This window comes from Pleurodeles waltl, chromosome 3_1, assembly GCF_031143425.1.
Source record: "Pleurodeles waltl isolate 20211129_DDA chromosome 3_1, aPleWal1.hap1.20221129, whole genome shotgun sequence".
In the NCBI taxonomy this organism is placed as follows: domain Eukaryota; kingdom Metazoa; phylum Chordata; class Amphibia; order Caudata; family Salamandridae; genus Pleurodeles; species Pleurodeles waltl.
Window position 1 is genome coordinate 104,558,695 of NC_090440.1, and position 22,214 is coordinate 104,580,908.

Consider the following 22,214-nt stretch of genomic DNA (forward strand, 5'->3'; position numbering starts at 1 on the left):
TCAGAAAATGACTCTACGAAGGTTAGAGTCATTTTTATTTTACTCTAACCTACCTAACGTAATTGTTTGGTGCAAAACTCCCTTCTTGCATACTGCCAGCCCCACCGACTAACATAATTTTTTTGACACTAGCCTACCCTTTGACCGGCTTGCACCATTCCATAAATATGGTGCACGGCTGGTGCACAGAAATGGTGAAAGCCGGTGCTAAACTTTTTGGTGCAAAACTGCACTAACGCAAAGTATAAATCAGGGCCTAAGTGGCTTAACACCACATTGTGTATATGGTGGAGTACATAGCGCCACAGGAGTGTTACCAAAAGTGAGGCTCTGGTGGCGATAGGCCCTTTTGATTCTGGCACTATGGGGGTCATTCCGACCCTGCCAGGGACCACGGATGCACCGGCAACAGGCTGGCGGCACTTCCCAGCCCATTCTGACCGCAGCGGTAAAGCCGCGGTCAGAAAAGGGGATCCGGCGGTTTCCCGCCAGATTTCCCCTGCATGGGCTGAATCTCCATGGCGGCGCTGCAAGCAGCACCGCCATGGAGATTCCGACCCCCTTCCCGCCATCCTGTTTCTGGTGGTTTTTACCGCCAGGAACAGGATGGCGGGAACGGGTGTCGTGGGGCCCCTGGGGCCCCTGCACTGCCCATGCCACTGGCATTGGCAGTGCAGGGGCCCCCTAACAGGGCCCCATAAAGATTTTCACTGTCTGCTTAGCAGACAGTGAAAATCGCGACGGGTGCAACTGCACCCGTCGCACCCCTGCAACTCCGCCGGCTCCATTCGGAGCCGGCTTCCTTGTTGCAGGGCCTTTCCCGCTGGGCCGGCGGGCGCTCTTTTGGCGGTCCCCCGCCGGCCCAGCGGGAAAGCCAGAATGGCATCCGCGGTCTTCTGACCACGGAGCGGCCATTTGGCGGTTCCCGCCGCCCGCCAGGATCAGAATGACCCTCTATGTGTCCTGATCTGGCCCTTTTGCATGCATTCAGTGTGTCCTGTGTGCCTCCCCTTTTGCCATTTGTAAAAGTCCAGATAGTCTCCCCTTGCAACTTACTGTGCATTTGTGGTAGGTTTTGGAAGTCTGAGCTGTCCTGTCCTGCGATTCCAGTGACCAACTCCTCTGGGATGATGGCTGCTACCATCTCCTCCAGCTCATCCAGGTCCTCCTAGGGTGTGGGACTTCCACCTCCAGTCTGCAGTGCTGCCTTTCATTTCCTGGCCAGTTTCTCTTTCGTTCTGTGCTTGCAATCGTGCCAGCGCTTCTTACAATCGGTGACAGTCTGTTTCACCTCTGCCACACTGTTGACTTTATCTACTATTGCCTGCTATATAACCTCTCTCCTACCTATTGGCAATTTGGAGGTGACAAAGAGCTGGTGTTGGTGCTCCGTCACCTCTCTGACCAAGATGCCATTCTTCTCCTCTCTAAAGTGACTCTTCCGCTTCCCCTTCTCCTTCTCCTGGGACTTTGCTGGTCATTGGGATCTCTCTGGGGTCTCTCCAGGCCTGCATTCTACATCTCATCTTCCATTTTTATTCTTGCTTGCGCATTTTGTAATGCTAATGCTGTTAAATATGGTGCTAACACATTTTGCATCAAAAATGTGCCACAAAAAGTACTAACGCCACTTTTAAAGTGCTGCAAAATGGTTTAATGCTACTTTTACAGCATTAGCGTCATTTTTCTTACCAGCATGTAGCAATGGGTAGTGTCATTTTTTTAATGCTAACTTTTTCTTAGTGCCATGGTGCATCGTTCTTTAAATATGGTACACGGATGGCACTAAGGAATGGTGTTATTTGGCGGTAATGTTTTTAATGCACGACTGCACTAGCACTAGTTTATTATCATTTTATTGTAAACGTTTGGCAGCTGTTGCTGCTGGCTGCAAGGGTGATGCTCCTTCACCCTAGTGGAGGAGCCACACCTGTTTAAAAAACTGATAACCCTTTTTATGGAGTCACTGATCCATGCACGTACGAGCACATCCATTCAATCGTGCTGGCATACTATCACTCATTTATTCATTCCTCCACTCCACCAAAATACCTATTTTTACATTTAGACCTTCACTTATCTGCAAAATCTCATAAATACACTTGCCAACCAATAAAGAAGCACTTGGAATTGCTAAAAAAAAAATCTAGTAGCTTTGGTAATGCTTACAACCTTTATGTTCCACTTTTGAATGAATGAAAATGAAACATAAAGGGCCTGATTTATACGTTTTATATTTTGTAAGTTTGTGAGGCTTTTGCGTAAAATAATAACACAAATGTGGCACTAAAAAGTATAAATTAGGCCCAAAATATTCCTTTCAGACTTCACCAACCTTTTATAAAGACCTTAGAGGCATTATCAGTACTTGTTTTTACTGTGTTTTGTTGACTGGAGATTTGGTAATACTTGAGGTAAATAAAATTTAAAAGTGATTATGAGTGACCACATATAATCACAATGAAGAGCTCACGAATTCTACACTGCAACCTCATAAAAGTTCACATCTAAAAATCATCCGTACAGCAGCAAACTGGTACAATTGCCAAAAACCTGTAATAAATGGAGAAGGCTTCTGCTGCAGTGCTTACACTGTAAATGCCATTTTCGGTGTTTTATGACCTTATTAATACATCCAACTGGTTCAACATGACAATTTACGTCCACTAAATACGTTGGCCAACAGTGAAATAGAAGCAAAAATATCAACATTGCCAACATGGTTGACTCGTGTCTACAGGGAAAGCCGCAAGTAGCAGCAGGGTCAGCCAAGAAACGAAAGGCAAGCTGGAGTCTGCAAATGAGGAAAGGGTAACCTTGATGGCACTCTCTGATTAAAATCCTTTACATCCAATGTGGTTGGAACAAAGAAATTGATCAGGAAGACATTCACAGGAGGCCGGCTCTAATCAGGGATTTTCTTTTTCACAAAGGCAGCAGAAATGTCCTCTGTAATGAATAACACAGTACAGGTTGCAAGTAATCAAGTAGTACACAGCTGAAGAGTATTTAAAGCCCTAGACACAACCTTGCAGTTTCTTACTCAAAGATACATATTTTCTGCAAAAAAAAGATTTTGCTGCTTTGAAAATTTTTGATATTCACTCCGTGGCAACACCATGACTCCAAAAGAGTATTTTCTGTGGTTATTCTATAAAACCCTCTTGTGTCAAACTATGGCTCAGGTTCAGTAAATTGTAGCAGTGTCAGAGAATTAAACCGAAACATTTTTGGAAAACATGCTGCGATCTGTGCAGAAACAGATACTTTTTCCTAAATACGTGTAATTACAGTTACATTTACACCTTTCCTCCCAGAAAGGAATGTTATACCTTACAATTCTGATTGTGGGGTGGACTTAGGAGAGGTTATTCCTGGCAATATTTATTGAGGCAGCATTGTTTTTGTGCAAGAAAGGACACCGTCATGCACACAAACAATCCTTAGAAACTTTTCCTCTTTCTAAGTGTGCTTAATGCTCTATATGAAGAAAGTGGAACAGCGAGGGACACTCGATCTCCACCCATATAGCGTATTCCAAAAGCATAGTAACACAAGGCAGAGCCTTGCATTACTTCAGACTTACCAAGCAACGCATGGCAACACAAGGTGACCTTGCTTTGCTTGGCAAATTTGACTACAGGTGTGCCTTACCATTGTGACACCCTGTGTACACCAAGGGCCCAATAGTAAATCTGGCCAAAAGTGTCTGTGATTTTCCTTTTACCTTCTCCCTTTCTGGGTGAACATCGACCAACCCACTATTGAGGTTACTGTGAAATTATGGGTGTACCGCCAATAAACACTTAGGGGCATATTTATACTCTGTTTGCGCCGGAATTGCGTCATTTTTTTTTACGCAATTCCGACGCAAAACTAACTCCATATTTATACTTTGGCGTTAGATGCGTCTAGCGCCAAAGTCCATGGAGTTTGCGTCATTTTTTTGCGTGGACACCTACTTTGCGTTAATGATATGCAAGGTAGGCGTTCCCGTCTAAAAAATTGACTCCGAGGCATGTGCGCCGTATTTACACTCCCGGGCAAAATTCACGCCCGGGAGTGGGCGGGTCCAAAAAAATGACGTACGGCCGCTTTTGCGCCATTTTTTAGCACCTGGACAAGGCAGGCGTTAAGGGACCTGTGGGCTCGGAAGGAGCCCAGAGGTGCCCTCCCATGCCCCCAGGGACACCCCCTGTCACCCTTGCCCACCCCAGGAGGACACCCAAGGCTGGAGGGACCCATCCCAGGGACATTAAGGTAAGTTCCGGTAAGTATTTTTTTTTTTTTTTTTTGTGGCATAGGGGGGCCTGATTTGTGCCCCCCTACATGCCACTATGCCCAATGACCATGCCCAGGGGACAGAAGTCCCCTGGGCATGGCCATTGGGCAAGAGGGCATGACTCCTGTCTTTGCTAAGACAGGAGTCATTTCTATGGGGGTTGGGAGTCGAAAAAAATGGCGCAAATCGGGTTGAGGCGAAAAATTTGCCTCAGCCTGACTTGCCCCATTTTTTGACACCCAAGCTCCATATCCCCCTACGCCGGCGCTGCCTGGTGTATGTCGTTTTTTTCCATGCACACCAGGTAGTGCCGGCGGCTAACGCCGGCTAACGTGATTGATTAAATACGGCGCCCGCATGGCGCTTCAGAATGGCGTTAGCCGGCACTAATTTTTTTGACGCAAAACTGCGTTAGTGCAGTTTTGCGTCAAAAAGTATAAATATGGCCCTTAGACTGTGACACTGAATTATGACCTTGGTTTAAACCACTAATCTTACAAGGAATGAAGAACAGATTCATCATGCCTCTACTGCTCAATGGACGTTCTAGAAGTGCTGTATGGAGCCTTGCCTAACAATCGTTACTGCATCTACAGATATTTGCACGCATACCACACCAGAAGCGTCAAGCTTGCAGTTATATGCCGAGACAACATGTGGACCACGTGCACCTCGAAAAACAGTTCCCTCGAACAAATGTACTGCAATCAATACACCTCGAACAACTGCACATAGAGGTCTACTTTCAATTGCTCTAAACAGTGAATGATGCAATGCCTCAATATTAGTAGTAACACACTATCAAAGATCTTCATAGCATCAATTGTTCAGATGTATACATTGAAGATAGTAAAGGATTTATGGCATGAAACATTCAAATATATGTCATGTGTAGGATTCTTTTAAAGTTAGTTTCAGTGCCCTCTTGAAATAACTGCATCTTTGAGAGGCGGGTCAAAATGCAAACACGAGCCTCCGTGAATACTGAAATGCAACTTTTTTCAAGGTAAGGAAGAAGTTCATCTTTCTTTCATGGTTACATTTCAAGTAAGAACTTGAGGTGTTTGTTTTCTCTTGCAGACAAAACTTCTTCTCACATTCCATCAGACTGTGAATGTTTTCAGAAACGTTTTCGGTTAAAAGCAATATATAGCTTTAACTGGAGTCTTCCAGTGGCCCTGAACGTAATGAAGCAAAATATCACATCACGTAGTGTGGTGACCAGTGTGAAGAAACACTTTAAAGATAATTAGAGATTATTCAATATCCTTCACAGCAGAGGCTTAGGTCCATATTTATACTTTTTTTGCGCCGCGTTATTGTGTTTTGTAAGTTGGCACCAGTTTTGCGCCAAGAAGAGACGCAAACACTGCTAAAAAAAAAGAATAAATATGGGTCTTAATTCACGAAGATTGGTGTATGAGTAAGTGTAACTTATCCTTGCAGTTCTTCTGGCACATTCATGAATTTCAGGCCACCATTATGTTGATCTCTATTTTAGAATCTTTCCAAATATATTTGCAAATGCTAAATGCCACTATTGTTGAGTTAGAGGTGCTCAGTAGTAAGACATCCTCATATACTTTGTGACACAAATTCTATTAAGTACTCTTGAGGTCAGTTAAGCACAGATAGAAATTGGCAGGAGGAGAAGAAGAGTGGTTGTTTGATTTATGCTATTGAAGTCTGGCGGAGCATAACATAAGCACCAACAGCAAATGCTAATGTTCTGACAACCATTGATGCTCTACCCTACACCAGTACATTTGATTCCTGTTAGACCTGGCATCCTTGGCGTCGTCTCCCCTAACGTTTTGCCTCTGCTGCTCAGGTTGTTGCTGTGTCCTGAGACTCTGTGTTTGCTGTTTTAGTTACTCTGTGCACTTTACTACTGCAGACCAGTGCTAAAGTGCAAGTGCTCCCTATGTGAAATTGTATTTGTAATTGGCTTTTTTAAAATTGGCATATTTGATTTAATAATAAGACCCTAGTAAAGTGCACTAGAGTTGCCCAGGGCCTGTAAATCAAATGCTACTAGTGGGCTTGCAGCATTGGTTGTGCCACCCACATGGCTCAGACCTGCCACTGCAGTGTCTGTATGTGCAGTTCTAAACTGCCAAATTTGACCTGGCAAGTGTACCCACTTGCCAGGCCCAAACCTTCCCTTTCTATACATGTAAGGCACCCCTAAGGTAGGGCCTAGGTAGCCCCATGGGCAGGGTGCAGTGTATGCTAAAGGTGGGACATGTACTGATGTGTGTTACATGTTCCAACAGTGAAATACTGCTAAATTCAGTCATCACTGTTGTAAGGCCTATCTCTCTAATAGGTTAATATGGGCGCTGCCTTTAGATATTATTAAAGTGAAGATTCCTTTTGAGAACAGATAGAAATTTGGAGTTTGGGGTCAATTTAGAAATACATCTGTTAGTGAGGTTGTTTTTTAGATTGTTAGTTAGAAAATGCACATTTTCTTGCTTAAACCATTCTGTGACTCTGCCTGTTTGTGGATTCCTTGTCTGAGTCAGACTGACAGTGGGCTATTTGTAAATCTCCTCTAGACAGTGACACAAAGGGAGCTGGGGTGTACCCTGCATATCCTGATGAGCCATCTGGGCTAGCGTTTAGGGAGGAGTGGTCACTTACACCTGAATAGGCTGTGCCTGTCCTCACACAATGCATTCTCCAAGCCCCTGGTATGTATCTGGGGCCTGGTCTGGGCAAGGCAGGATCCTGTAAACAACAGAGACATTTCTTTGAAGTTGGACAACTTCAAAGGCAGAAAGGGGTATAAGTATTGGACCCAAAACCCCAGACTTTAGATCACTTTTGTATTCAAGAGGAACCTCTGTCAAGGAGAAGAGCTGTAGAGCTGAGGAGAAGTGCTGCCCCTGCCTGTGACTGTACTTTGATGGGCTATCCTGCAGTTGCTGCTTCGGTCAGTGAAAGGAGACAAAGACTGGACTTTGTTGTACATTCCTGTTTGAGAGGTATCTCCAAGGGTTTGGACTTGGTCCGTGTGACTCTGTAAACGGCACCCGTGGCGTCACATTGTCAGAAACGACTCTGTCACGACACCGCTTAATATCAAATTGTAGCATTGGCGCTTCTAAAAACTATTTTTGTGTTTTTAATTGCTAAAATCATATTTTTTAATGGTGTATTGTGAATATTGTATCATATTTGGTATTGTTTACTTAGATAAATATTAGATTTGTTTTTAAACCGGTTTAGTGTCCATTTTGTAGTGTTTTCACTGTGTTACTGTGTGTGCCTTTCTGCTCGTGCCAAGTTACCAAGTGGAAGAACGTATGTTTACCAGGTGTGTTTCTCCTTTGCCCTGACTAGAATGAGGGTCCTTGCTTGGACTGGGGGTAACCTGACTGCCACTTAAAGACCCCATTTCTAAAAATCACCACTCATTGACAAATCTTGTTCTTATGGACTATTTCATGAAACGTGATAGGCCTAAAAGTCAAAATCAATCTGCAGATATGTAACAGAGGTCTTAGGGCTTTAGATCAAATATGCTTCAAAACATGGCATACTCATGCTTTACATAAAATAGTGCATTTAAGAGAACATACAAATTTTGCACAATGACACATAGTGGGAGACAAATGAGAGCTAACAAAAGTAAGACACATATTGATAGATGTAGGTTTTGAATGCCTATTTCTTATCTGATGCATCATGTTCTGCAGTGAGTGAATCGTGAGCATTTTGTAATTGTGAATATTTTCCTGCTACTACTAGAGGTACACTGAAACAAAAGCCCTAGTGAATGAACTAAAATTTGTATAAGATTAATTTGAGGATCAGTGTCTAGTGCTGGGGCTCAAAATGGCTGCATGTTTGCAGAAAGGTATAATGACCATTCTGCCTCTTTACAAGATTAAATGTGGAATATTCCAGAGAACAGACTTTAAGCAGGGAGAATGATTACTTTTTCAGCTTGCTCAAACTTTACTTTGTGAAAGGCTGATAAAGACGGTGACCAGAGATCAATGACGAGCTATAGGCACCAGGGGGATGTAAAGTAGTTCCTCAAAAATGGCTGTCGTGGGTTGTTCATCATGAAGCATCAGTCAGGAAAAAAGGGCAGATGGCGCTCCCAGAAAGACACGCATTTGGCCAGACATATAGCTCATCTCACAAACCGATAAAATTAAGAAACTTTTGTGCCAGTTTGTCGGAAATCATACCTTAAAAGGTGTGGAAGGTAGTATTCAGGGAGAAGATAATGTCTATAGTGTTGGAAATAAGAAGGAATAATAAACAGTATAAGGCATCTAGAAGCTTTGTTCATCTGTCTTCACAGGGCCCCTAGGGAGTAGACAAATTTTGCAATACAGAGGCAAGTGCCTGAAACACAGGAGCAGAATATAGGTATTGCAGGAGATGAAAAGAAAACCCATTTCATTAACGCCCAAAAACAGATCTGCTGGTCTCGGAATAAAGAGGGTAGACTTCTGACTTGGTTAAATAAGAGGGGGGCTGGAGGGTAGATGAATCATTTGAGTGAGAGATAGTACTGAAGAAATAGAAACACACAGTATGAAGATCTTTTCTGACTACTGTAGAATTTGTTATGACTTCAGATGTAGTCAGACTCAAAGGGAGCTGATGGATTTTGTGGTGGAAAGCTTGAAGCAACTGATAGAGTGGTACGTGACAGAAAAGTTAAGTCATTGCCTCACCCTATTACCTGCAGTCTGGGAATGGCCTGAGCCTGAATGGTTTCCAGAGTATTTTAAAAAAACATTCAAAGTCAAGTGATATCACATCTATCTGGAATTTTTCATGACATGTTGGATGACGGTGAGATGACAGAGGACTTTGGAATGTCCACATATACCTTAATCTACAAGAATGGTAAACCTCAAAATAGCAAATCTTAACCCTGGATACCAATGAATGAATATAAAAAAAAGTCCTTGCATTACCGCTGACTAAATGATATTAGTGAAGGCTTAAATTAGATCAGCAGGAGTTTATGACTAATAAAACAGCCATGCTGAAAATGTGAATGCTGCATGACTGACTATATATGCCCAGGACAGCCAATGGCACTTTTAGTGTAGGATGCAAAAAAAGTTGTTATTCAGTGGAATGGCCTTTTTTATGCTTGGAGTATAGAGAAAGATGGGTCTGGGTTTCAATTTCCTTGCTTAAAGAGAATTGTATACAATCTGCCATCACAAGGTTTCGGATGAATGGGGAGCTCTTGTGTACTTCTAACTACAAGGGAGCACTAATCAGTGAAACCCTCTCCCCTATACTATTTGCCTAGTTCCAGATCACATGACATTTCAGATTTGCAGACACACATCAGTGAGAAGGAATGATGGCGTTAGCAGTGGGAAGGCAGAATAACACTTTAGGCAGACATTTTTCTACTTTATATGACAGATGTCAATGACAAGATCATCTGGTTCCTTAAGGGTTTCTGAGTTGTATGTTCAGTTTTCTGGCTTTAGGATCAACTGGGGCAAATTATGCTATTCACAGTAAAGGCCAAGGTAAAAAAAGCAGCAGACAATTCCCAATGAGGAACGAAAGAGAGAAGATATACATGACTAGGAAAGCAAAAATATTCACCACTTATAATTTGGGGGCACTCCCCAAACGACTTTATAAAAATGCAATAGAAGGGAACTTGACTGCCATTGTCCCTCCTTGAGAGAAGAGTGTTCTTCAAAATGTTTGAACTCTCCAGGTTCCTCTAAGAACCGCAAAGTACCCCATTCTGGGTTCCTAAGAGTTCTTTGGGGAGACAGGTGTTATCCTTCGATCCCTCCTGTAAAGGGGTGGGCACATTAAATTTCCATGAGCCTACTGAATATGGGAGGACAAATAGTGGGATTACTAAATAGTGCATTGATATCATTTGATTCTTGCAGCTTACATGATGTAAGTTAATGAATAGTCCTTAAACCCATAGTGATGACAAAAATGTATTGTTTAATTAATTAAAATCACTCCAATCCTCTAATTTAAAACAAGACCAATATAAAAAATGGTAAAAGATATTAACCATAAGATGCTGATATGCACCAATACACATTACTATGAGCAGCTTTAGAAAGTAAAATGCATTTTTTCAGAGTTCCAGCTCAGACAATAGAAAAAAACCAAATGTATCTTGCGAAAGGGCAAAGTGCATTTTAACAAACAAATAAACTAAACATTGCTTAACAGCAAAATAAGGACTGGTAATAAGGGCAACATATACAAAGATCGGGTTTTGTGACTCGCAAATTGCGAGTCTTAGAGACTCGCAATTTGCGAGTTGCAAAACTTGATGTACAACAGTGTACTTTACACTGTTTACTATTCCCAATTGGGTCGCAAATAACCTACCTCATGGATAATCATGAGGTAGGTCGTATGCAACCCCATTGGGAATGGCCACCTGGAGACAGCAGACCACCATGTCTTTGACTGCTTTTAAATAAAGCAGTTTCTTTTTTTTTTAAATGCAGCCCATTTTCCTTAACCCCTTCACTGCCAGGCCTTTTCCCCCTCAGATGCCAGGCCTTTGTTGGGCTATTTGGGGCAGTTAGCACTTAGACCATCATAACTTTTTGCCCACATAAGCTACCCACACCAAATTTGTGTCCTATTTTTCCAACATCCTAGGGATTCTAGAGGTACCCAGAGTTTGTGGGTTCCCCTGAAGGAGACCAAGAAATTAGCCAAAATCAAGCAAAAAATTTGTTTTTTTTTAAAAGGGAAAAAAGGGCTGCAGAAGAAGGCTTGTGTTTTTTCCCCTGAAAATGATATCAACAAAGGGTTTGCGGCGCTAAAATCACCAGCTTCCCAGCTTTCAGGAACAGGCATTTTACTTGGACATGCCCCATTTGTATGATTTTTTTGTGCTTTCAGCCTCCTTCCAGTTAGTGACAGAAATGGGTGTGAAACCAATGCTGGATCCCAGAAAGCTAATTTGTGTAGATCCTACAAGGGTTTCCTACAGGAAATAACAGCTGAAATTAAAAAATATTGAAATTGAGGTGAAAAAAACAGCTATCTTTCTCCATGTTGTACTCTGTAACTTTCTCCTGCGATGTCAGATTTTTTAAAGCAATATACCATTATGTCTGCTGGACTCTTCTGGTTGCAGAGATATGTAGGGCTTGTAGGTTCATCAAGAACCCTAGGTACCCAGAGCCAATAAATGAGCTGCACCTTTAAGTGGGTTTTCATTCTAAACCGGGTATTCAGCAATTCATTTGCTGAAATATAAAGAGTGAAAAATAGCTATCAAGAAAACCTTTGTCTTTCCAAAATGGGCACAAGATAAGGTGTTGAGAAGCAGTGGTTATTTGCACATCTCTCAATTCCGGGGTGGCCATACTAGCATGTGAATTGCAGGGCATTTCTCAAATAAACGTCTTTTTTACACACTGTCTTACATTTGGAAGGAAAAAATGTAGAGAAAGACAAGGGGCAATAACACATGTTTTGCTATGCTATGTTCCCCCAAGTCTCACCTAGGGAACCCTACCAAACCTGTGCATTTTTTAAAACTAGACACCTAGGGGAATCCAAGATGGGGTGACTTGTAGGGCTCTCACCAGGTTCTGTTACCCAGAATCCTTTGCAAACCTCAACATTTGGCTAAAAAAACACTTTTTCCTCACATTTTGGTGACAGAAAGTTTTGGAATCATAGAGGAGCCACACATTTCCTTCCACCCAGCATTCCCCCAAGTCTCTGGATTAAAATTATACCTCACTTGTGTGGGTAGGCCTAGCGCCCATGACGGGAAATGACCCAAAGCACAATGTGGACACCTCACATTTTCCCATAGATAACAGAGCTGTTTTTTGCAAAGTGCCTATCTGTGGATTTTGGCCTCTAGCTCAGCCGGCACCTAGGGAAACCTACCAAACCTGTGCATTTTTTAAAACTAGACACCTAGGGGAATCTAAGATGGGATCACTTGTGGGGCTCTCACCAGGTTCTGTTACCCAAAATCCTTTGCAAACCTCAAAATGTGGCTAAAGAAACACTTTTTCCTCACATTTAGGTGACAGAAAGTTCTGGAATCTGAGAAGAGCCACACATTTCCTTCAACCCAGCGTTCCTCCAAGTCTCCTGATCGAAATGATACCTCACTTGTGTGGGTAGGCCTGGTGCCTGCGACAGGAAATGCCCCAAAACACAACGTGGACACATCAAAATTATCCCAAAAAACTAACTGTTTTTTTGGGGAGGGGGGGCACCTGCGTTTTTGGTCATGGGCTCAGTAACCATATAGGGAAACCTACAAACCCAAACATTTCTGAAAGCTAGACACCCAAGGGAGTCCAGGGAGGTGTGACTTGCGTTGATTGCCCAATGTTTTCTTACCCAGAATCCATTGCAAACGTCAAAATGTGGCAGAAAAAACACTTTCTTCACATTTCGGTGACAGAAAGTTCTGGAACCTGAGAGGAGCCACAAATTTCCTTCCATCCAGCGTTCCTCCAAGTCTCCCGATAAAAATGATACCTCACTTGTGTTGGTGGGCCAGGTGCTTGTAACAGAAAAAGGCCAAAAACCTGTAGAGATTGAGGAGATAGCACAGCGAGTTGATAAGCACATTTTTTTCTTTTATACATCTTTAGGCTGACTCTGCTTTAGAGATCCACACAAGTGTGGTGTCATTTTATTTGGGAGACTGAGGAGAATGCTGGGGAGTAGGGATTTTGTGCAGAAGCGGTGATCCCACAAGGAAAAGTCAGGAAAATATGCTGTATCAAGCAAATTTAGAGGTTTGTAGAGGAGTCTAGGTAAGAAAATGTTGGGGGATCCACGCAAGCCACACCTCCCTGGACTCCTTGGGGTGTCTCATTTAAAAAAATGTCTGGGTTTGGTAGGTTTCCCTAGATGAAGGCCGCACCCAGGACCGAAAACATAGGTGCCCCCTCTCCCCCAAACACAGGTAGTTTTGCAATATATCATTTTGATGTGTCCTCGTACGTCTGTGTTGTGCCAAACACTAAAATTGAGAAAATAAACCCACTTAGGTTATGTGAAAAAGACCCCTCACCCACCAACCAAGTTGGTGGCATGTTTTATCATCGGGGTCTGACCTGAGACACCTAGCTTGTCACAAGTGTGCTGCGACGCCTGATTACAGCGGAGCAGGTTTTGTCATTTTTACCAGACATACTGGTTGGATTTGGCAGTGATGGTTCAGTAGATCACATTTTATTAACAAGAGATTTCACAAAAGTGAAATGCACTGTTAATAACTGAAAGGCCAAAAAAATGAACCAATGACTCACAGCTCGTGAGCTGTAAAGCCGCGTCAAGGCACCAACTGTTTTACAGCTCATTCACACACCTTTCATACATGAGATGCACAAGACCATTCACGCCCCCACCCACTGGCCCAGCACATTACAACACTCGCATCGACAGACAGAGCCACTCAAGGGCCCATCACTTACATATGCCCACATGCCTGATATAGCAATCACACTAGCTGATGGGAGTGTGTGGACTGACGTTTGACTGGCACCGCCAGCCAAGCGCCACTCCACACATAACGCCAGCCAAGAGCCACTCCACACACACCGCCAGCCAAGCACCACTCCACACACAAAGCCAGCCAAGCGCCCCCCCATGCACACCGCCAGCCAAGCCCCACATCACGCATACCGCCAGCCAAGCACCACCCCACACAAACCGCCAACACTTTTTTTGTTTATAAACAACTAAGAAACCGATAACCAATTATAAAATAAGTACAAAACTACAAACACAAAAGCTGTAACTAAATACATGACAGTAATGCCAACCGTAAAACTGAGCATATTAAAATATAAAATAGGCAGTTTACGCTCACTGTATTTTCCCAAAAGATTTTTTGGTGTGGTAGCTCCTGAAACAGCCGGCCACACACAGCCCAGGCTTTGAAGGGCAATCAGGGCAGTACATCCGTCTCTCCCTCCGGATACCTCTTCGGGAACATACTCTACATTTCAAGTCTTTTTTGGGAGTGGGAGGAATGTGATCTGGAAAGTGGTGATCTTTAAATCTAGCCACATCCTCCACCACTGCTACTCTAGGAACTCTTGCCTTTTCCACCACAATAAGGCTCTCTATCACTGACTCATTGTGGGAAAGTACCATCTTGCCTGGCATGTTACCCCCATATTTCACTGTATATATGTTGTTTTAGTCTATGTGTCACTGGGACCCTGCCAGACAGGGCCCCAGTGCTCATACGTATGTGCCCTGTATGTGTTCCCTGTGTAATGCCTAACTGTCTCACTGAGGCTCTGCTAACCAGAACCTCAATGGATATGCTCTATCTGCTTTCCAAATTTGTCACTAACAGGCTAGTGACTAAATTTACCAATTCACATTGGCATACCGGTACACCCATATAATTCCCTAGTATATGGTACTGAGGTACCCAGGGTATTGGGGTTCCAGGAGATCCCTGTGCGCTGCAGCATTTCTTTTGCCACCCATAGGGAGCTCTGACAATTCTTACACAGGCCTGCCAGTGCAGCCTGAGTGAAATAACGTCCACATTATTTCACAGCCATTTACCACTGCACTTAAGTAACTTATAAGTCACCTATATGTCTAACCTTCACCTGGTGAAGGTTGGGTGCAAAGTTACTTAGTGTGTGGGCACCCTGGCACTAGCCAAGGTGCCCCCACATCGTTCAGAGCAAATTCCCCGGACTTTGTGAGTGCGGGGACACCATTACACGCGTGCACTATACATAGGTCATTACCTATGTATAGCGTCACAATGGTAACTCCGAACATGGCCATGTAACATGTCTAAGATCATGGAATTGTCACCCCAATGCCATTCTGATTATCATGGTCAGAAGACGACGCAAAAAGCATGCCAACAACCTGCTGAACAGTCACTCTGAGGCTAGCCATGATCCTTTCTGACAACAAATGGATTGCCAACAACAACCAGCACTAAAATAAGTAATAAGCAAAGTGTAGCTTTATCACAAAGAGTTATTTACTAAAAAACTATACCATTCACTTCCCTGAAAAAGCTACTCACGATCAACTACTGTGCACAGACACAGCAATCAACAATGACATCCCACTAAAAAGAAAAAAGAAAAAAGCAAATTAGACATATGACAACACAAATATTGTGCTCAAATCTAAGGACAATTTCACACACAATCCTGCCTTTAGTACACCGCTCACAAACATGTAATTCATGCATGTCAACAATACTCCTTTCGAGTAAATTGCTTTTACTTACCTAAAACATGCGACTATGCAAACCACAGGACAACTACTGCCGAAACCGCAAGGATCCACAGCAAAGGAAAAAACAACTTTAAACTAGAACAAAAAGGAGAAACAAACTGTTATAATCACAAATACAAATACTTTGCCAGTTGACAAACACCCCGCCACCAAGAACTTAGAAATTGTCTCTTGTGCCTAAGATGCTTCTGCCCCCCTTGGGGGCAGATGGGCCTAAAACAAAAAGGCAGATCTGCCCCCAACAGGAGTAGAAATGGCCAGCAGTAATGTGCCCCCCTTTGAGGGGCGACCCTTGCCAAAGGGGCCACCCCCCCACAAAACACACACACACAAAATCCCTGGTGCCTAAGTGGATTCTGCCCCCCCCTTGGGGGCAGATGTGCCTTAAAAAAAATAGGCCGATCTGCCCCCAAGGGGGCAGAAATGGCCAACAGCCAACCCCCTCAGAATTTTTCACAATTATTCTATTAAGTTGGCAATGTGTAAATATGTCTAGACCTGCACCCCTGCTGTGTACAAATATGTCTCCTCATGAAAAAATCCCATCTGTTCTTGACACATCTGTTTCTCACCTCCTATGTACAGTGCCTTCCCCAGGTATGCAATACCATAAAAAAAAAATACTTTGTCAGGAAACCTTTCTAGTAGGCAGGTGAGATTTGGGAGGTGACAGAGATATTTCTTGCAGTAAGAAAAAAACAATTAAATCCAACAGCAAAGACTAGTTACTTTTGGGCAAGAAATCGGACAACTTCTCAAAATCTGTTTTAGCAAAATATAAAAAAAACAATGTACTAATTTTGTTCATTAATTTGCTATGTGCTGTAGGAATGACGGGCCAGATGTAGGACGGCATTAGCGCCTCGCAAACGGCGAAAAACGCCATTTGCGAGGCGCTAATGCCCTCACGCGATGCAGAAACACATATTGCGAGTCAGTACCAACTCGCAAAATGTGTTTCAGACTCGCAAATAGGAAGGGGTGTTCCCTTCCTATTTGCGAGTCGCACCGCGATGTAGAGTTGATTTGTGACCGCGAAAGCAGTCGCAAATCAACTCGCAGTTACCATCCACTTCAAGTGGATGGTAACTCATTCGCAAACGGGAAGGGGTCCCCAGGGGACCCCTTCCCCTTTGTGAATGCTCACAAAATAATTTTTTTAGAGCAGGCAGTGGTCCTAAGGACCACTGCCTACTCTGAAAAAAACCGAAACAAAAAGGTTTCGGTATTTTTTCTATTTGCAGCTCGTTTTCCTTTAAGGAAAACGGGCTGCAAATAGAAGAAAAAAAAACTGCTTTATTTAAAAACAGTCACGGACATGGTGGTCTGCTGTCTCCAGCAGGCCACCATCCCTGTGAGTGCCTAGACTCGCTATGGGGTCGCAAACTGCGACCCACCTCATAAATATTTATGAGGTGGGTCTTTGCGACCCCATAGCGAGTCGCAGAAGGTGTCTGAGACACCTTTCTGCATTGCGAATTACGAGTTGCAATTTGAGAGTCTCTCTGACTCGCAAATTGCAAGTCGCAATTTGCCACCTACCTACATCTGGCCCGACATTACTTGTTATTTCCTAACTGAAGGTAGCAACATTTTTTTCTAGACATAATATCACACCAGGCTACTGCTTCCACACAGTGTGTCAAAAAATTTCATAATTTTGCTGCAGAACTAGAGCTTCAGGTTTTGAATTTAATACTAGCCAGATATGCAGAACATTTAACTTACATTTATATATGACTTATTACAGTGCTGCATTTGGCTTTTAAAGTGCAAACATGGATTTTTTCTGTAGATCTCCAAACCTGGTCTTTGCTACCACAAGGTCAATTTTCAGGTCATCTTCCTGGTTTAATGGAAGTTTTAATAAATAAAATACTTTCTGTAACTCTCTTTTAGAGATTTGAATTTCACGAATTGTTAAACATTCCAGGTTTATGGCAAAACAATTTTGGTCGAATGTCGGATGTGTTTTGTATCTGTTTAGCTGGCCCAAAATGCCTAGAGATGCAAAACGGTGGATTTCCTGCAATTGTGAAATACCTGCACTTGATTGAGCACAACACAGATTATAAATGCACCTTTAAATACCATCAAGAAGAAAAGAGATTACAATTAGGTTAAAAATGACAAAAGCGAACATGCTGATTTATGGCAAAGATTTTACCTTAAGTGCTACCCTTGAATGTTTTTCTGGGAAAGCATGATTTTGTCAGAGAATCAGAGTTCTCTAACCACTTAATCAAGCTTGGCTGGATCTGAATGGTTAACACAATTTGTTGATTTAGTGACATTGTGTGATCAAACATCATCTCCGAAGTTTTAACTTTGTCCTTGGGTGGGAAAATACTACTTCCTGCCTTAAAACATAAGGAACTCTAGACCTCGTTTCATCATAGAATCAAAAGTATTGATCAAATACACAGTCCTCTTTAAGTATCATGGAATTTTACTATATTCATTTTTGGATGATATTGAAGACAGTCCCTCTCATTTCAGCCACTAAAAAAATTTTATGGTATCAAAATGGAAAAAGAGACCCATCCTCTCGAGCCAGCAGCTCTGCTTGGCAGTGCCCCCTACACAGCAGATACAGAGTCCTAAATCAGTAGCAAGGATCAAATGTGAATACAGACAATTATATTTCTTCAGAGCAAAGTGTCTGGGTGCCTCACACTGCCTTAGAAAAGAAAAAGCAACAACACAAGGCTGTGTCAGAGGAGGAGGGGAGACCACGAAAGACCCTATGCTTCACTCTACGGCTGCAGTGGTAGTTCTGAAGAGGTGTGGGACTGCGATGCGAGGTACTGCAGAGTTGTGATGTGCTGCATTGTGTTGGTTCTGCTAGGACCACAGCTGGGCTCGAATGGCACCTTCGGACCCACTTCCAAGGGCCCAGGACTAAGGTGGCACCACTTGGAGGGCAGGACTCACAGTAGGCAGAGTCCAGGTTCAGGGTCAAAGTGGTTAGAGCTATTTCTGTCCTTGAGGCTATTATTAGGAGTCCATCCAACTAGTTCTTTCAGTCACTTTGGTGGTCCTTTATTTTATAATTGTTTCCCCCCCCTAAAGTCCCCAAATGATTTATAATTAGTTGCCGTTCCATGAAAGCTTCATTATCAGTAATGTACGTATTGGATTGTCATGTCCTTTTGCTCCATGTTAGATAAACACAGCATGTGAACATGTCAGGCACATTTTTGTTATGATATTAAGATCCAGGTTTGTGCATACAATCTAAGGCTTATGTACGTACCCTCATCAGGTTGTCTGCACGGACAATAATATGGGCCTTATAAAAACACTGTGAGACCAAGGTCATTAGGCGGGGTTCCACCCAGGATATTCGATCTATATTGCACATCTCCTTGCAGCAGATCTCAGAATTTGTGTCTCTGCACTGCCTGATTTGGATACTGGAGGCCAACCTTGTTCTAAGGTAACAGGGTTGGGGCACATCTCATGGACATGGCTGTGGCAGATTAGGGGGCATATTTATGATGCCCCCTAGTGCCACCTTGCGCCACATTTATGTCATTTTTCTGGGCAAATGTGGTGTCAAGGTGGCATTTCCAATGTGCCATATATACAAAGTGGCACAATGCAAGCACTGCGCCAGTTTGTAAGCCTTTGTGCCACATTATGTCTGTGCCAGGCATGATATATGGAAGGGGGACGTCCCCGCTAAGAGAGGTCCAGAAAAATGACAGTGAAATTTAATGCATTTCACTGCACCATTTTTAGCATCATTGTTAGCACCTGCCTAAGGCAGGCATTAAGATGACGTTCTCATTGAAAATAATGGTCTTCCTGTACTTTGCTGTATAAGCGCCATCATTTATGGTGCTAAACAAACAAAGCACCACATTAGCTCCATAAATTATGATGCTAATGTGGACATGACTGCCATGGTGAGCCGTATTGTAAATACGGCGCATACATGGTGTAGTTAGGGGGACACAACAGGGGCTAGAAAAGTGGCAAATCATGAATGATGCACCACTTTTCCATAAATATGCCGCTAGATTTTTCACACCTTGATCTCTCTAGGGTAGAAAGTACGCTTCAGGAAGGAATTTGTATATTCATGTTTATTGCAAAATGTTGGGATTGATCATGTTAGCATAGCTAATTCTCACAATTCTGATTTTGTCTCTTGTCATTATCATACTCATTACAGCTCATGTATATTACAATCTTTTCAATAAATGTCTTGAAAAGAGTTCTGTATCTTTTTGCTTGCCTGTGTGAGTAAGAGACTTATTGCTAACGAGAGTAAAGCGTAAGACTTGTTCCACTACGATTTTTCCCTGGGAAAATCTCAAAGCCCATGCGCTAGGCTGCCAGAAATCAGCTTTACTATTTGTTGAGGTGTTTTGGTGAGGTGCTGCTTCAGAGCCAGAAGGAGTGGGCCGACAGCTGCCAACTGATGTAGGAGGTACTCAGTCACCTATAAGCAGAGGTGTGGTTGCTCCTAATCCAGCAGTTTTGGAGAGATACGAGGGTCCATATGACATGGAGCAACCAACGACGGAGAATGAACTTAGCTACATGTCTCCTGAGTATCTCTGTGTCACACACACTAAGACACCTAAGTACCATTACACAGATACATCTGGGTCTTAGGAACAAACCTCCTCAGCTGAAAAGGGAGCACCTATCTAGGCTGTAGGGTGTTCAGGCTTGAATATCAAAATGATGTTATTACCCCGTTGGTGTTCCCAACTCTGATACCCTCTCCTTATCCATGGCAAACACCAAAAACATTCCAGAGAACTGCAGACGAGCACTTATGCAGTTTCTTCCAGCCAATGATTCAAAAGATGAGGGTGGAGAAGTCACATTTGCAATGAAAGCCCATGAAGCATACCAAACTGAAACATTTTATTCTTGGGTCACCTTTCCTGAACTGAATGACAATTCACACACATTTCACTCTTACAGAAGAGCGAATGTACTACAGCTGTACCGAGCTTACCAACACTTAGAAATGATGCTATCTTATCAAGAACAACAAAACTGGTTCAGTGGTGTCCTTCCACATAATACAACCCATGAGATTCGGGGGGCAGATTTATGGAAAGTGGCGCTGCGCAGAGTGCAGCGCCACTTTCCCTGCTCCCCTTAGCACCCTCCTACTGCCACCATGTGTGCGACGTATTTAAAATAAGGCGCACCATGGCGCAGGTTAGGGGACAATAATGTCTTTTTTTATGATGCTATTGATGTACTCTGTCGGAGTAGCACCAAAATATTGGGGCTACTCCTCTACTCCTACAGAGTACATAGGGGTCAACTACACATGGTACCCTGAAATTGCCAATTTGCGGTAAGTGTTAAAACAAATTAAAAATGAACACTGGGCAGCCCTAGCCCTTGACTTTGGGATGAAACTGATGTGCATCTTCGACACAGTCTCCTCAGTAATATTAAGTAATATTAAAGGCAAAGCAGCAGCATTGGCCATACGCCAACTGCTCTGGGAGATTTCTCAACAGAACCAGGTGCGTGAGCTGCCATAGATTATCCTGAGACTTATACTAGTATAGGTTGGGATAGTCTGGGGGAGACCAACTAAACCACAAATTCAGAGTACCACCCCTAAGGCAGGTACCAAACAAGCACAAGAGGGTTCTTAAAAATGCTGGGATAAAAAATTAAAATAAAGACAAAAGAAGTCAGAGAGGAGAATGTCTCTGAACCACAGACCTCTGGAAGAAGATATAATCTTCGAAATAGAGAAACTTTAAAAACTCCTGATACTGTTAGACCAGACAGCCTTGGGTGGTCACCCCTCAACCTTTTGCCTGCCTCCCTCCTTTGACACTGTTTTTGCTGGTTTTAGGACTCTGTGCACTTTACCACTGCTAGCCATTGCTAAAGTGCATATGCTCTCTCCCTAAAAACATGGTGACATTGAATCATACCCATTTGGCTTATTTAATTTTCTTATAAGTACCTAGTAAAGTGCACTATATGTGCCAAGGGCCTGTAGATTAAATGCTACTAGTGGGCCTACTAGTCATCCCTGGGGCATCCAAATACCCCGCAACCCAAAGAGGATCCAAGTCCGCACGCCGTAAATCGACGCAAGGCCCTGGCCGCATGAAAAATATTGACGCATCATCTGTGTGCGCCCGGAGAAACCAACGCACACCTCCCCCTTTTCCACGCATCTCCTCCTCTGCGGCCCCTTGTGGATAATTTAGTCGCAAACCAGGTACTTTGTGCTTGCACGAGACACTTGTTGCTTTTAAGAACTTAATACTATTTTGATCATTTCCTAAAGTGATATTTCTATGTGTACTTATCAAATATTGATCATTTTTTACCTACATTTAATCAGATAAATATTATATCTTTTTCTAAACCTGCGTGGTTTATTTTTGTGGTGGTATACTGTGTTATTGCATGATTTATTGCATAAATACTTTACATTGCCTTCCAAGTTAAGCCTGACTACTCAGTGCCAAGCTACCAGAGGCTGGGGACAGGATAATTTGCATTGTGTGTGACTTACCCTGACTAGAGAGCGGGTCCTTGCTTGGACAGGGGGTAACCTGACTGCCAACCAAAGACCCTATTTCTAACAGATACCAATATACTGATCCTCTTTTCAGGCCACGCCGGATAAATGGAGTGAGAAAGTGGGCCGTCCAGAATACTGCACTGACTACAC